Genomic DNA, 16,411 nt, shown 5'->3' with positions numbered 1-16,411 from the left:
ACCCAAGTTGGTGGTCATCACAGCTTCCTGTGGCAGAGAGTTCCACAGGTTTCACTATGCGCCGCATAAAGGAGGACTTCCTTTTACCCGTCTGGTATCTTCCACTGAACATCCACGAGTTCCAGCATAATGAGAGAGGGAGAAAAACTGTTCCCCAATGCCTGGCATACTTATATAGCCTTCTCTCATGTCACCTAACAACAACAACAATTTTTATTATTTATACCCTACCCTTCTTACTTGCCTTTTCTCTAAACCAAAAACTCCCTTTCCTCATACAGGAGTTGCTCTACAGCAGGGTTTCCCAAACTTGGGTCTCCAGCTGTTCTCGGACTACAATTCCCATTATCCATGGCCACTGGTCCTGCTAGCTAGGGATGATGGGAGCTGTAGTCCAAAAACAGCTGGAGAGCCAAAGTTTGGGAAACGCTGCTCTATGATATTTAGAGGTAAACTGAATACAGTGGTACCTCGGGTTACAAAAACCTCGGGTTACAAACACTTCAGGTTACAGACTCTGCTAACCCAGAAGTAGTACCTCGGGTGAAGAACTTTACCTCAGGATGAGAACAGAAATTGCGTGCCGGCGGCAGCGGGAGACACCATTAGCTAAAGTGGTACCTCAGGTTAAGAACAGTTTCAGGTTAAGAACGGACCTCCGGAACGAATTAAGTTCATAACCAGAGGTACCACTGTACTTAAAACTGACAATTTGTCAGCTTTTCTGGGGAATCTTTGGTGTGGTGGAAGGGTTGCGGAACGAGATAAAGACCTCTAGATCTTCCTAGCGATTCAAGTAGCTGTCTCTGTTTGTGGACCCCAGCTGGGCACGGATGCCAACCATTTTCACCATCCTGGGAGTGAGCAGCGAGGTTCAGGGATTTTACACATCTCCTATTGCATTGCAGGACGAAGTTTTGGGCAGCCAGTTCTTTCCAGGACAGATCCTTGGTAAGCTGCGGTTCAGACAAAGTCTTGCGTCGGAGCCGAAAGCAGGCGAGAAGGCCCTAGTTTTACCAGCCAAGCAGGTACCGCTAGGGAGGATCATCCCTCTTATCAGATATTGATATATACAAACAGAGGAAACAGATGCTGAAATTGTTCCAAAGGCACAGTCAGAAGGACCTGTCTGGGGAGCTTGCTCATTTTGCGATGATGCAGGGCAGAGGCAAGAGAAAGGATGAGTGAGTCAGGGCTGAGCTGTGATTTTGAAACGGTCACCCAGGAGGGGGCAGGGAGGGTAGCCTGCATGAGAGTGAAACTTAGCCATTCAAGGAAGGAGAGTGGTTTTGAGAGAAGAGATGTGGGAGGGAGAACGCAGGCGATTTTTCTTTCTAGCTGAGCACGGGAGGTTTCAAATTCCAGAGGGATGACGGCAATATCTGAGCCACTCGGTTCCCGCTCGTGCCCCCACCCCGCCGCCCACAAAGACCCGGGCATCAGCCCACACCTCACAAAAGCCTGTTGGAAGAGTCACCCTCCCGCTCTCGCTCTCTCCCTGCCCCCACTTTCTCCCAGGCTCTCTCATGCTCCAAAGAACTGGGAAGAAAAGTTTTATCTTATCTGTTCCACCCGCCCCCATGCAAAGTCCAGTTTCGCTCTCAGCCGCCCCTGCTCGCTGCAGAGAAAGCCTAGTGGCATGTGCCCATCCCGACTGAAGGCCACAGTTTAGCCTCAGTGACCGGTGCCTTAGGGCAGCCACGTCCCACAGGTAGATCGTGATCACTGGAAGTCTGTGGTAGATCACTGGCTCCCTCCAAAAAAGCTCAACAACTTCAACAACTTTGACCCAACCCCAACCCCCCAAAAAATGGGGCTTTCCTCCTCCCTAAAACAAGCTCAACAACTTTGACCCCCAACCCCCCAAAAGTGGGTAAAAAGGTAAAGGGACCCCTGACCATTAGGTCCAGTCGTGACCGACTCTGGGGTTGCGGCGCTCATCTCGCTTTATTGGCCGACGGAGCCAGCGTACAGCTTCTGGGTCCTGTGGCCAGCATGACTAAGCCGCTTCTGGCGAACCAGAGCTGTGCATGGAAACGCCGTTTACCTTCCCGCTGGAGCGGTACCTATTTATCTACTTGCACTTTGAGGTGCTTTCGAACTGCTAGGTTGGCAGGAGCAGGGACCGAGCAATGAGAGCTCACCCCGTTGCGGGGATTCGAACTGCCGACCTTCTGATCAGCAAGTCCTAGGCTCTGTGGTTTAACCCACAGTGCCACCCGCACCTGCTTGGTAGATCACTGGCTCTCCCCAAAAAGCTCAACTACTTCGACCTGAAGCCCCCCCACCAAAACGGGGCTTTCCTCCTCCCTAAAACAAGCTCAACAACTTTGACCCGAACCCCCCAAAAGGGGGGTAGATCACTGCCAGTTTTTAACTCTGTTAGTAGATCACAGTCTCTTGGGAGTTGGCAACCCCTGCCTTAGGGGAAGCCCAGAGAGACCTGGCACCAGGAATCGCAGGCGTGAGTCTGTTCCACCACGGTTAATTAAATTGCAGGGTGGATAAGCACCACCTTTTCGAATCTGCATGCCAGTTTTGTTTTGCTCCCCCCCCCCCCCGTAGGATCCCTGTGTCATTGGCAGCTGCACAAGCGGAAATTCAACAGGGAAGGTTTTTGCAGCCCCACAGGTGTAGCACTGCAGGAGAGTGCCCCCACACCATAGATTTCTGGCGGCTGAGGGGTTGTTAAGGCCACCTGCCCAACGCATGGCATTGCTCTTAGTGGTGGCAGAGAGCTCCCAGTGCGGATGGTGTCAAGAAAAGAGGAGAAGCTAGAGCAGTGGATCTCAAAGGGTGCGGCATACCACACTGGGGTGGGCCGGAGAGGATGGCAAGTGTGGCGGGGAGATTCAAGGACAATCAAGGGAATAGTTCTGCGAGTGATTCCTGTTCTTACGCAGCTGCTTTGTTTTATACTTTCTGCACGCCCCATGATCATATTATGAAGTAGTTGTGCTCTATGTTACAATTCAAGCACTGGAATCACAGAATTGCAGAGTTGGAAGGGGCCACAAGGAACCGGAATCTTTCAACCAACACAGCACTCGAACCCACAACCCTGGGATTAAATGTCTCATGCTCAACCAGCTGAGCTATCCAGCTTGTGGGGAGGGGAAATAAACTTGGCTAGATGCCACAAAGTGAGTGGTAACGCCTTAACCATATGCGTGTTGTACAGGTCACTAGTACCTCTTCCATCCATATCAAGGGGAGAGCTAACCTTCGCACTTTTCTTTTTATTTTCCAATGCATTCCTTACCAATAAAATTTTGGGGGGAGTGGAGTGAGCAAATTTTCATTCTGAAAGTGTGGCCCAGAGAAAAACAGTTTGAGAACCCATGAGCTAGAGCCTAAGACGAGCGGTGCAGGATCAGGCCAACGGCCCATCTGGTGCAGAATCCTGTTCTCCCAGCGGCCAGCCAGATATCCGTGGGAAGCACACAAGAGGACCCGGGCGTAAAAGCAACTCTCCGCTGCTGTGGTTTCCAGAAACTGGCATTTAGGAGCAAACTGAGTCCGAACACCACAGAGGCAGAGCTCAGCAATAGTGGTTAGCAGCCACTGACAGCCTTAACCCTGGTGAATTTGTCCAAGACCCTTTTAAAGGCCTCAGAGTTGACCCTCACTGCCACATGGGGGAGCAAACTCCACCGCTGCTCTATGTAAACAGCCCTGCTGGCCTGCCTCTGTTTTCCCGGCTCTCCTTATTACGTTTTTGCAAGCTCGTTTCCACTGGTATAAACCAAAAAGAAGAAAAGGAAAAGAGGTGGGTGAAAGGCAAGAACCCAACCCGAATGGCGGAGCTAGCCATCTGGGCTGAGCTGTTGTTTGGGTCACCGGTCGCACCCTTTCTGGGTGCACTTTGCTCTTTAAATAAAATCCCTCTCAGCTGCATTTCCTTAACAGGAAGGGCTCCCTGAGTATCAACCCCACCCTTGGGAATCTCTCCGCTGGTGTTTACATGAAACTAGACAAAAGAGGAGACTTAGCCGCACTTTCAGTCTCAGAGGAGCAGAGTTCGTCTTACTTCCCCAGAGTCGGTGCCCGCATCCTTAGCAGGTTGGCTGAAGGGCGCCGGAGTAGCATAAATAGCTCAAGGGGAACCTGAATTTTGAGAGCCGGGAAGGCGAGGTTTAAAAGCCTTTGCCTGGCCTCGGGAAAGGCACTTTTGAAAGCCTCAGGCTGCTCATTTGCAATATGGTAATACGTACCTCCCTGCCCCACAAGCTACTGTAAGGAGGACTGAGACAATATATATGCATACCGTTTCTCTCATTATCATGATTATCCCTGCATTCCTCCTCCTCCTCGACTGAAGTCCTGTGCCTGTAATAGCTGTGCCACAAGCCAGGAGTGGGGCAGAGGTAAGAATAATAGAATCAGAGAATTATAGAGTTGGAAGGGACCCCGAGGGTCATCTAGTCCAACCCCCTGCGATGCAGGAATATGCCACTGTCCCATGCGGGGATCAAACCTGCAACCTTGGCATTATCAGCATCACGCCCTAAGTAACTGAGCTATCCTGCGTTTTCTCCATCAGATACCTGCAGGAAACCTGGAAACAGGACCCGGGCACAAGAGGGCTCTCCTCTCCTGCTGTTTCCAGCCTCTGGTACAGTGGTACCTCGGGTTAAGTACTTAATTCGTTCCGGAGGTCCGTTCTTAACCTGAAACTGTTCTTAACCTGGAGCACCACTTTAGCTAATGGGGCCTCCTGCTGCCGCCGGAGCCCAATTTCTGTTCTTATCCTGAAGCAAAGTTCTTAACCTGAAGCACTATTTCTGGGTTAGCGGAGTGTGTAACATGAAGCGTATGTAACCCGAGGTACCACTGTACTCAGAAATATATCTATGCAGAGCAGGAGACGACACTGACATCACACATAGCAGGATTTATCGATGGAACAAGCTGCAAAGGATTTTGATCTGAAGCCAAGGCATCCATGGAAACTTTCCCGCGAAATATGTAACCTGCGGCCTTCTGGATGTTGCCGCAGATAAGGTTTCCATCACCCTAAACCTTCAGCCACGCTGGCTGCGGGTGACGGGAACCGACAGCCAACAACATCTCAAGGGTATGCTGACTGGCCAGAAAAATAATAACCGCCTAGGCTACAGCAGTGTTCAGAAAACGGGTGAAGCTTTTTACAAGGAGATAAAGCGTTGCCACTGCTTATGGCTTCCTGCACAGTTGCCGTCAAAGGCACAACAGCAGTGGCTGCTACGAAAGTTGGCAATACTAGGTGCTCATCTTCCCTCCTCTGCTGGCGACTTTTCTCAATATAGTGGTACCTCGGGTTAAGAACTTAATTCGTTCTGGAGGTCTGTTCTTAACCTGAAACTGTTCTTAACCTGAGGTACCACTTTAGCTAATGGGGCCTCCTGCTGCCGCCACACGATTTCTGTTCTCATCCTGAAGCAAAGTTCTTAACCCGAGATACAATTTCTGGGTTAGCAGAGTCTATAACCTGAAGTGTCTGTAACCTGAGGTACCACTGTACTGCTGTTCCCAGCCAGGAGGGAACAAAGGTTGGGAACAGAAACTCTGCCAACCCAAAGGAACCTAACCTATCCTCCAGCTGAGTTTTATTGCAATGGGAGAAGAAGCAATTATGTCACTGATCATCTCTGACTGCTAGCTCTGCTGGCTGGGTGTTGATGGAAGCCCAGCAGCATCCAGAGAGCCACTGGATTTCCAACCCCTGTTTTAGAGACTGTGGGAAAAGGCTACCACCAACTCTAACACCATTATTATTATTATTATTTGAACACTAGTCCCAGTACCAATTTTAGATTCCGATGCAGGGCCCCCTCAGGCCTGACTTGTGCAACAAGAAAACCAATAGCACATTTGCAAAGCTAAGCAAGGTCTGGTCTGGTTTCAAACTGGATGGGGGACTGTGTGTTCCTGCATTGCAGGGAATTGGCCCTCATGACCCCTTCGAAATCTACAATTCTATAGAATCATAGAGTTGGAATAGACCACAAGGGCCATCGAGTCCAACCCCCTGCCAAGCAGGAAACACCATCAGAGCACTCCTGACATATGGTTGTCAAGCCTCTGCTTAAAGACCTCCAAAGAAGGAGACTCCACCACACTCCTTGGCAGCAAATTCCACTGTCAAACAGCTCTTACTGTCAGGAAGTTCTTCCTAATGTTTAGGTGGAATCTTCTTTCTTGTAGTTTGGATCCATTGCTCCATGTCCGCTTCTCTGGAGCAGCAGAAAACAGCCTTTCTCCCTCCTCTATGTGACATCCTTTTATATATTTGTACATGGCTATCATATCACCCCTCAACCTCCTCTTCTCCAGGCTAAACATGCCCAGCTCCCTTAGCCGTTCCTCAGAAGGCATCGTTTCCAGGCCTTTGACCATTTTGGTTGCCCTCCTCTGGACACGTTCCAGTTTGTCAGTGTCCTTCTTGAACTGTGGTGCCCAGAACTGGACACAGTACTCCAGGTGAGGTCTATGATAGGCCTAACCACGTTTTAAAATTTCTTTAACTCTGCACTCACAGCCTGCTTCATGGGAGTGTCTCTGAGCATGTGCAGAGAGCCTTTCTACCAAGTAACCACCTGCTAGATTCTGGACTTCCAGGTACCTCTCATTCTTACAGATGAAACACTGGTTCCAGTACGTTTCATTTCGTAACCAAAGCCCGGCCACCATCTCCTCTTCTGTCAACTGAGACCTTTGTTTGTACATTCTTTTCAGGTGAAGGAAGTAAAACTTTAACTTCAAGCTGTCCTTTCTGCCACTTGCACAAATGTTCTGTCACTTATCTCTCTATGCCAGAAAACATCCAGCACAGCTGAATGTTGTAATATTCAGAAGAGACAAAGTATTTTTTCCACACAGTGCATAGCTGGGCTGTGGAACTCACTCCCACAAAAGGTAGCACTGCCTGATAACATGGGTGTTTGTTTGTTTTTTAAAAAGGGTTTGTCAAATCTGTGGGGGCTAAAGGCTCTCAATGGCTACTGCCAAAGTTTAGTGCTGCCGACTGGAATTAATGGCAGGGGAGCTGGGCCTGTTTGCTTCTTTTAAAATGCAGGTGAAATCTGCACCCAGCTGTGGGGTATTCAGTCCACAAAAGGACAAGCAGCCCAGACATACAACGGGTCAGTTTCAGTTCCCTGTGTGGAATTTTTCCTACAATATCTGATAAGTTGCCAGGTTCTGTGACCGCACAAGGTTAATTATACCCTGCTATCTTGAGTCGTCTATTAATATCCCAAAACACAGCTATAAGGAAAACTGCCTGATTTCTCGTAAGAGGGCTGAGCACTAACAGCGAATCGGAGCTGTACAAAGTTAGGCACGCCCTCAAATTCCAATGGGTCTACTCAGAACATTGGATACAGTGCCCTGCACCTCTGCGTGTTTTTAAACTTCCCATAGATGGTAGATCTAGGTAGTTGAGATTCCTGCATTGCAGGGGGTTGGACTAGATGCCCCTCAGGATCCCATCCAACTCTATGATTCTATAATAGATCTATTTGGATCTACTGACATCAGGCAGCCGCCATCACTGTACTCTTTTTGACACCTGTTTAAAACATGCATTATTTGCTTAGGTAAGCTCATTCAAACATGCAGAAGTTACATGTGTGTTATTTCTTTTCAGAGGCTGTTGATTTTAGTCATCTTTTGAAAAGTTGCAATTACCTGTTTTAAATCAACCATTTTAATGTTTTATTTCATATTTTTGTAAACCACTTTGCTGTTTCCTTTCCTCTTTTTTTTCCCCTTGGAAAGAAAATATTAAACTGGTTTTGTGAATAGGCTTAGAGGTTTTCCTAGAAACAATTTGTGTATACATTTTGTTAAATAAATAAAAATAAGTAGTTCCCGGGAAGCAGGGTTGGGCAGAGAGAAAACAGAGCATTTCATGAATTTCGATTCAGGTAATATCAGGACAGAGGTTTTACTGGCATATACTTTTCCAGGTACATCTATTAGTACAAATTAAGCAACTTTAACTGACACTCCCACCTGCATTTTAGGAACGGTAATCTAGCAAATGTGCGGTGAATTCTTTATTGAAGGCAAAGGCTATGGAACCTTTTGTTTTGGATTATTATTTATATTGGTTTTTATACTTTCGAGGCAAAAAATCCCCACAAAGCGGCTTACAATATAGCTAAAGCTAGTCTGATTACAAATTTAAACACAGCTAAAATTTGATTTTTAAGAAAACAAACCCAAACAATCCCACGAGCCTCTTTCAGCGCAATGATTAAGGGTTTTGGTAAACAGACGGACATGTTAGACAAGTTTAGGAGAGGTGGAATCCTGATTTACAACTGGGCTCCAACTCCCACCAGCCCCAGCCAGTGTGACCAATGGCCAATGATGATGGGAATTGGAGTCACTGTCCAGATCAGGCACAGGAGGACCATTGGCCATCCAGATGTTCCCAAACTTGTTGTTGCTGTTTAGTCGTTTAGTCGTGTCCGACTCTTCGTGACCCCATGGACCAGAGCATGCCAGGCACTTCTGTCTTCCACAGCCTCCCACAGTTTGGTCAAACTCATGCTGGTAGCTTCGAGAACACTATCCAACCATCTCGTCCTCTGTCGTCCCCTTCTCCTTGTGCCCTCCCATCTGTCCCGACATCAGGGTCTTTTCCAGGGAGTCTTCTCTTCTCATGAGGTGGCCAAAGTATTGGAGCCTCAGCTTCAGGATCTGTCCTTCCAGTGACTACTCAGGGTTGATTTCCTTCAGAATGGATCGGTTTGATCTTCTTGCGGTCCATGGGACTCTCAAGAGTCTCCTCCAGCACCATAATTCAAAAGCATTAATTCTTCGGCGATCAGCCTTCTTTATGGTCCAGCTCTCACTTCCATACATCACTACTGGGAAAACCATAGCTTTAACTATACGGACCTTTGTCGGCAAGGTTGATGTCTCTGCTTTTTAAGACGCTGTCTAGGTTTGTCTTTGCTTTTCTCCCAAGAAGCAGGTGTCTTTTAATTTCGTGGCTGCTGTCACCATCTGCAGTGATCATGGAGCCCAAGAAAGTAAAATCTCTCACTGCCTCCATTTCTTCCCCTTCTATTTGCCAGGAGGTGATGGGACCAGTGGCCACGATCTTCGTTTTTTTGATGTTGAGCTTCAGATCATGTTCCCAAACTACAAGTGGCAATTGGCCACAGATGTTGTTCAGCAACATCTGGAGGGCCAAAGGATCCCCATACATGGTTTGGACTCGAAAGGACCAGAAGCTGTGTCCATGGGCAATTCATAGTACTGCACGGTGACTGTTTTATCTGCAGTTGCCAATTCGCATAGATCAGCCTTCGCCAAGCTCCGTACCATTTGGACTACAACTCCAATGGGAGTGCTGGTCCAAAACAAGTATAGAGATACATGTCCTTAGCTGGCGGCTTTCAGAACGTGGTCGAAGGAAACTCCAGCATCCTATGGAAGTTTATCAACCATTTCCCCGCGATCCTAAACAAGCGTCCCTGGATTTTCCTTTGAAATGCAGATCTGGAGGAGAGCAATGGGTATAATCTAGAGCAGTGGCTTCCAATTGGTGGTCCGCAGACCTCAGAAGGTCCACGTAACCCACCCAGGGGGTTCGTGGCTCCATTCACATAACAAAAACTACCATAGATATACAATTCCCATCATCCCTGACCACTGGTGCTGCTAGCCAGGGATGGTGGGAGTTGTAGTCCAGAAACAGCTGGAGACCCAAGTTTGGGAAATCGTGATCTAGAGGTTCCTCACCAGCAGGGAAATCTGAAAGCCAGCGCCTGACACGGCTTAAGCCTCTCAAATTCATAAACAGGGCCTTGCTGACAGCAAACACCCGTTCCGAGACTCGAATTACACTATTTCTTTCATTTTTTAAAGGGCTTTGGGAGTTTCGTGTGTCCAGCGGGGGCCACACCCCACAGCAGCCAAGGATCAGGAGCCGTCTCCAAGTGGCCTTCCTTTGACCTTTCTCCACAGAGTTCGACACTTGAGCACTTTTTATTGCCTAAGCAAAAACAGCTGCCGCCTCCTTCTTTCCCAGGCTGCAGCCTGGGTGGCGAAGAACCGGGAGAATCCGTCACGGGCTTCGGCGGCAGGCCCTGTCGGCGTGGAAGGACTTAGCCCGATATTCACGCTAGGCTTTAAGTGGATCAGGCCCCACGGCGATCCGAAAGTGGGTTGGGGCAAACAGTGGGCGAGAGATGAAAGCTGAAACCTAGAGCAGGGCCTTGCCAGCGGGCAAGAGATTAAAACATAATCTGGAGAAGACCTCGGCCACACTTTTGGCAGTTACCTCAGCGCTGCTACCAACACTTGGGAAACATTAATACGTTCTGTTTGCTAACATTCAAGCTGCATTTCACAGCTTGCTTTGAAACAGCTGTTTGAGGGTGGTTCTGAACAAGTGCAAATTAATAATATTATTACTGCATGCGGAGTAACTGCTAGGGACCCCCTTTCCCACGCAATGTGGGCTAACCAAAAAGATTACACGGCAGAGACATAGCTGTCAACTGTCCCTTATTTGGCGGGAAACTCCCTTATCCCAGCGCCGTGTCCCACTGCTGTCCCTTATTGATGATGTCCCTTAAATTTCCCGGGTTTCATGCTCGCCCGGCTCGGGAGGGAAGCAGTGGCTCGGGGTCCTCCGTCGCGCGCGAGAGCGTGCGCACCAGCTGCCGTGTCTCCATCTCTCCCTTTTCCCCCTCAGGGGCGCGTCGTGAGGAGACGGGTGGCGGCGGGCAGGCAGGCAGGCCCTCTCTTGCGAGACTTCTGCAGCGCTACCAGGGGAAGCCAGAGGTGGCAGCGGCAGCTGAGGAGGCAGCCTGAGGGAGGAAGAAGAGGAGGGGATGGGGAGGGACGCAGAAGGGCGGTGCTTCAGTGGTCGCCGCGGCGCTGCAACCACATCATGCCGGGCTCACGGGCGGCGTGGGCGAGAGTCTCCCTCCCTCCCTCTCTCTTGGGCAGGGAAGGACTGATGGAACTCCTCGCGCCAGGACGACGGCAGCCCCGACGTGCTGCTTAGCATCCCCTCCAACCAGTTCAGCATCTTAATGTAGTGATTCCCCTCTCTGCATCCCTTTCATAACTCTATTTTTATAAATCATTTGTCCATCCATAGTTCAAATTTTTACTACAAATTTTCTGTCAATCCTACCAATGTATGTAACTCTTTACAATAGCTTTTCAAATAAATTATAAACTTTCCCCATTCTTTATTAAAGAGGTCCTCTTCCTGGTTTCTAATTCTGCCTGTAAGCTTTGCCATCTCAACGTCGTTCATCAGTTTTGTCTGCCACTCTTCCTTGGTCGGAGTTGTAGACCCTTAGGATCATCTAGTCCAACCCCCTGCAAAACACAGTCAGTGGCAGCCAAAGCAGCAGGGCTCCATCAGTGCCGGATTTCTATGTAAGCTAAGCAAAGTCCCTTATTTTGGCTGCTGATCCCTTATTTTCGAGGCGGCTGGTCCCTTATTTTCAAATCTGTAAGTTGACAGCTATGGGCAGAGAACCTACAGTACTTCAGACAACGTGGACAACATTCAAGGGTAATGGGAGTTACTTCCCCATGAAGTTTGAACCCCAACATTTCACTTCTATCGCACATTTAGCATTTGCCCCTAAGTGCTTCAATGAGCCTCTATGGTGGCTCCAGCAATGTGTTACAGACAAGGCCAAGACAGTTTGCGCCTTAGCAAAGGCCAGGCCTGTGAACGTGCGACGAAACTCGTCTGTTTGAAACCAAGGGCTCATAGCTCGCGCTCGTAACCACCGTGCAAGCCGCTTACAGATGAAGCGCCGGGCTTGCAGGTGAGCGAAAATGAGGCCGATGGCAGGTGTCCAACAGCCATGCTCCGCTGAAGGGTGAAATAAAGATTTATAGGAAAGTGACAGGGAAGCGAAATTTCAGAAACCTTCCACGGCCTCTCCTTTTTCTAAGTGTCAGGGCTCTCCCTGGGTGTGTCAATCATACACATCCTGGTGTTACGAGATTGGCAGAACCACACCAGGGGTGGGGAATCCTAGGCAACTGAGTCAAATGCGGCCTTCTAGTCTTCTCTATGTGGCCCTCAAGATTCTATCCAGGAAACATCCCTCCCTGGCTGTGATTCACACACCCCTTGAGTGTTTCTGCTTGGCAAACAGATTTTTTAAAAACTAAATCACTGACATCCCTCACAAATACAGTGGTACCTCGGGTTAAGTACTTAATTCGTTCCGGAGGTCCGTACTTAACCTGAAACTGTTCTTAACCTGAAGCAACACTTTAGCTAATGGGGCCTCCTGCTGCCGCCGCGCCGCCAGAACACGATTTCTGTTCTCATCCTGAAGCAAAGTTCTTAACCTGAAGCACTATTTCTGGGTTAGCGGAGTCTGTAACCTGAAGCATATGCAACCTGAAGCGTATGTAACCTGAAGCGTATGTAAGCTGAGGTAGCACTGTATCAGATTGAGAACGAAGTATGCTATATGAGCATTTACGCAAAGTAAGAAAGTTTGCACCTATCGGGATGCATACATTAAAAGCCCAGCGCTTTGATTTCTTTTTTAAATGCAGAGCGGCGAACAGCCCTGCTGCTTTTGAACAAGGTATCCAGAGAGAGATCAGAGTTACAAGTTCAAGGAGGAAGCTTGGAGGGAAATAAAGATGCCAGAATCCTAGGAAGTTCAAGTAGTTGGGCTGTCAAACCTACGAGAAGTTCAGGGGCCCTACTTGCCAGAAGCCACTCTTTCCCACTGTGCTATATATGAGAGACCTTTCCGTTGGTTCTGGATAGACAAAAGTACTTCAGTCACAACACATAATATGAGATTTGCTGCCAGAATGTGATGCAATGGTACCTTCTACTTCAGTTTTTTTTTTTTTTTTTTTAGAATGGGGTTGAGAATGGATTAGGCCCCAGGATGGGAACCTATGGCCCTCCAGATGTTTATTGATTTCAACTGCCATAAGACAGTAGGACCCAGTTGTCAGGGATGATGGGAACTGTAGTCCAGCAATATCTAGTCATAGGTTAGGCCAGTGTTTCCAGCAGATTTCGGACTACAATTCCCATTGTCCCCAACCAGTGGTCTTGCTAGCTAGGGATGATGGGAGTTGTAGTCCAAAAAAACAGCTGGAGACCCAAGTTTGGGAAACACTCGAGGTAGACCAACCTTTGCCAACCTGGTGCCTTCCAGACTTGGTAGGACTTCAAGTCCCATCAGCCCCCTGCCCAGCACCTGCTGGCTGGGGACTGATGGGAGTTGTAGTCCAACAACCAGGTTCATAAAGGCTAGGTTCGACAATGGTCTGGTTTGCATGACACCCTAAGCCAACCTGAGGCTTATTGAGACTGTGCAGTTCCAGGAGAGCAGCTTCCAATTACTTTATGCTTTTATTTACTGGTGTGCCAAGCCGAGCTAAGCCAAGGTTCGGCATGCCATGCCGTGCAAACCAGGCCCGAAATCAGGAAAGGCAGGCCTGTCAACCACCACTAGGCCTGCCAGATAAACAGGGCCTCTGTGGTTCAGAGGCAGATGACAACAAGAGGGGTGTTGGTTGCTTTCATGCCTTGCTTGTGTGCTCTGCCTGGGCACTAAGGCTGGGTGGGGCTTTAAATCCAATCCGCCAAGGCTCTTCCTTTTGAGCTTAAGACCTCCCTTGCCAAGAGGATTAACCTGGGGTGGAGTTGGGAATGTCATGCACCCCTCAGCCCTGCTTGCATCATAGGCGCTGTGAATGTACACATGGAGAAGGAAGCACTCACTCCACAAGGCCATGCCTGGTTCCCGTGCTGTTCTTCCACGCTTTATGTACCTGAGTAGACAACCGCAACAAAATGTTGCAGCAGGGAGCACTCCTGTTAAGGATTTTTGGCTGGCCGGCCATGCTTATTTTCAGGATACTCCATTTTAACACCTTCTTAATCTAACCCCCTTATTGAGCTGTGGTTTCAGCGCGTTTCCCTCCACACATCCTTAACATTTGTGTACTTCTGCAAACCTTGGGGTGAGGGACGCGGGTGGCACTGTGGGTTAAACCACAGAGCCTCTTGGGCTTGCCGATCAGAAGGTCGGCAGTTCGAATCCCCGTAACGGGGTGAGCTCCCGTTGCTCGGTCCCTGCTCCTGCCAACCTAGCAGTTCAAAAGCACGTCAAGTGCAAGTAGATAAATAGATACCACTCCGGCGGGAAGGTAAACGCCGTTTCCGTGTGCTGCTCTGGTTCACCAGAAGTGGCTTAGTCATGCTGGCCACATGACCCGGAAGCTGTATGCCGGCTCCCTCGGCCTATAGAGCAAGATGAGCGCCGTAACCCCAGAGACGGCCATGACTGGACCTAATGGTCAGGGGTCCCTTAAAAGCTTGGGATTACCCTAGCCTACCGCTACCTCTCTCTTTCGCAGAGACCCTGCCGCTGTTATTTAAAGGATCTACACTTGTGAGAATGAGTTTCCTCTTAGTAGAGATGTTGCTTGATGCTGCACCTCATCCTGGACCATTGGCTTGGCCATCCCTGCCTGGCACTGATTGGAGTTGGGAGCTCAGTAACACCAGGAAGGCTTCAGGCCCACCCACCCCACTCCTGTCTGAGATCATGCCAAGGAAAGTGGGGAGGTCGCAAAACTCTCCTCAGCCCATTCAGAGAACGCTGTTCTCTGTTATTTGGGCAGAGGAATCCTGGGAAGGGGTAGATCAGCCCCAACTCTGGCAACAACCTGAAGGAGCGTCTCCACCCCCATTGTTCTGCCCGGACACTGAGGTCCAGCGCCGAGGGCCTTCTGGCGGTTCCCTCACTGTGAGAAGCCAGGTTACAGGGAACTAGGCAGAGGGCCTTCTCGGTAGTGGCACCCGCCCTATGGAACGCCCTCCCACCAGATGTCAAAGAGAAAAACAACTACCAGACTTTTAGAAGACATCTGAAGGCAGCCCTGTTTAGGGAAGCTTTTAATGTTTAATAGGTTATTGTACTTTAATATTCTTTTGGAAGCAGCCCAGAGTGGCTGGGGAAACCCAGCCAGATGGACAGGGTATAAATAATAAATTTATTATTATTATTATTATTATTATTATTATTATTATTATTATTATTATTATTATTATTACAAAAAGAAACCCTGCAAGAAGTCCAGGAGAAGATTCACTCCTGCTTTCATCTGACTTCCAACTCATTTTCTCCCTGAAATAAGAGTTAAAGCGACGGTTTGGAAATCTGTGTTGGTCTTTATTGGCATTTTAGCTTCCACTAAAACATTTAACCTGAGAAAACCACACGTATTCCCCACCCCCCCCAAAAAAGGAAGAAAATCACTTCAGTGGCGGTGCTTGTATCAAAATGGTCCTTCAACTGAACTCTCTGTGAGGGGGGGGGGACCCCCAAGCTGCTTACAAAGATAAAATTTTAGCTCACTTCCCTACAGAACTGGAGAAAAGCATTACATCAATAGGTTGTGTGTTTTTGTTATTCATTGGCACAGCCTCCTGTTCCTCTATTAGCAGCCACAGATGTTTAGCTGGTGAGGCTTTTTTCCTGGCATGAGGATAAAGTGACCGAGAAAAATTCACAGCTCATATTTCAATGCATCAGGCTGCTGTGGGAAAAACATTGGCAGGGTCTTTTTTCGTTTTTTGTTTTAACGCAGAAATCCTGCCCCAGAAGTGAATGCTACCATCGCTGTGGCCTGTATTCAAAGCAGTCTTTTCACTGCCTGCACCTGCAGTCACAGGTGCCTGTATCCAGTGCAAGGCACCGTAAACTGCCCTCTGTTTCTCCAAAACAGCACCTGGGCCATACCTGCTGTTCCTGCTTTGAAGGAAACCCGATCTCCCTCCTGGGGCAGACAGGTGGTCATGGAGACGTGCAAAAAAAGTTGACAGATCAGACCGGTTCTAAACAGCAGGCGCCTGCTGCCAAAGAACACCCTCACCCTGTCCAAAACAATGGGGTGGTATTTTAGAGGCTGGTTTTAACAGTGCAATAAGAGCGAGGAGGTGCAAAACCCATGCACACTAACCAAACTATTTTTTTTTATTTATAGCACCGTAACGTACCTTTCCTAGCTGAAGGAGCATAGCTGTTTACAAAAGAACAACAAGCAGAGCTACTGATGCAATTCTCTTTTCTCCTCAGAGCCGTGAGGCCTAGGCAGTGAGTTTTTTTGGCCGAATTCAGAGAGGAAGAGGGGGAAAGTGTCGATTAATGGGAGGCCAAAATAGGCCACTGATGACGGCAACTTTGCCAACCATATTGACATTCAACATTATTAAGGAGTATTATTATTGATAATAACAACAGGCAGGTAGACACACTGCCAGGACCTATTCCACTCAGACTGTGCCATCCCATAGGGCCAACAGACACCATTCTGCCCTGTGATAAAGAAGAGGGGCTGGGAGACAGGGTTATTTGGGTGGGAGAGCTCAGAAACTGTAAACCGTCTT

At 48.7% G+C, this 16,411-nt stretch overlaps 1 protein-coding gene and 1 non-coding gene across 3 annotated transcripts in view; both read right to left on the bottom strand.

Annotated features, from left to right (window-relative positions):
* Nucleotides 1-16,411, bottom strand: part of NECTIN2 (nectin cell adhesion molecule 2) — a 99,908-nt gene that overhangs the window by 20,062 nt on the left and 63,435 nt on the right. The gene's annotated exons all lie outside the window — the stretch shown is intronic.
* On the bottom strand, nucleotides 3,118-3,245 carry LOC114603677 (U6atac minor spliceosomal RNA). The gene has a single exon (XR_003708149.2). It is a non-coding gene; the product is annotated as a U6atac minor spliceosomal RNA (small nuclear RNA).

This window comes from Podarcis muralis, chromosome 7 (genome assembly GCF_964188315.1).
Source record: "Podarcis muralis chromosome 7, rPodMur119.hap1.1, whole genome shotgun sequence".
NCBI classification, from domain to species: Eukaryota; Metazoa; Chordata; class Lepidosauria; order Squamata; family Lacertidae; genus Podarcis; species Podarcis muralis.
The sequence above is the reverse complement of the archived record's forward strand: the minus strand, read 5'-3'. Positions and strand labels throughout refer to the sequence as shown.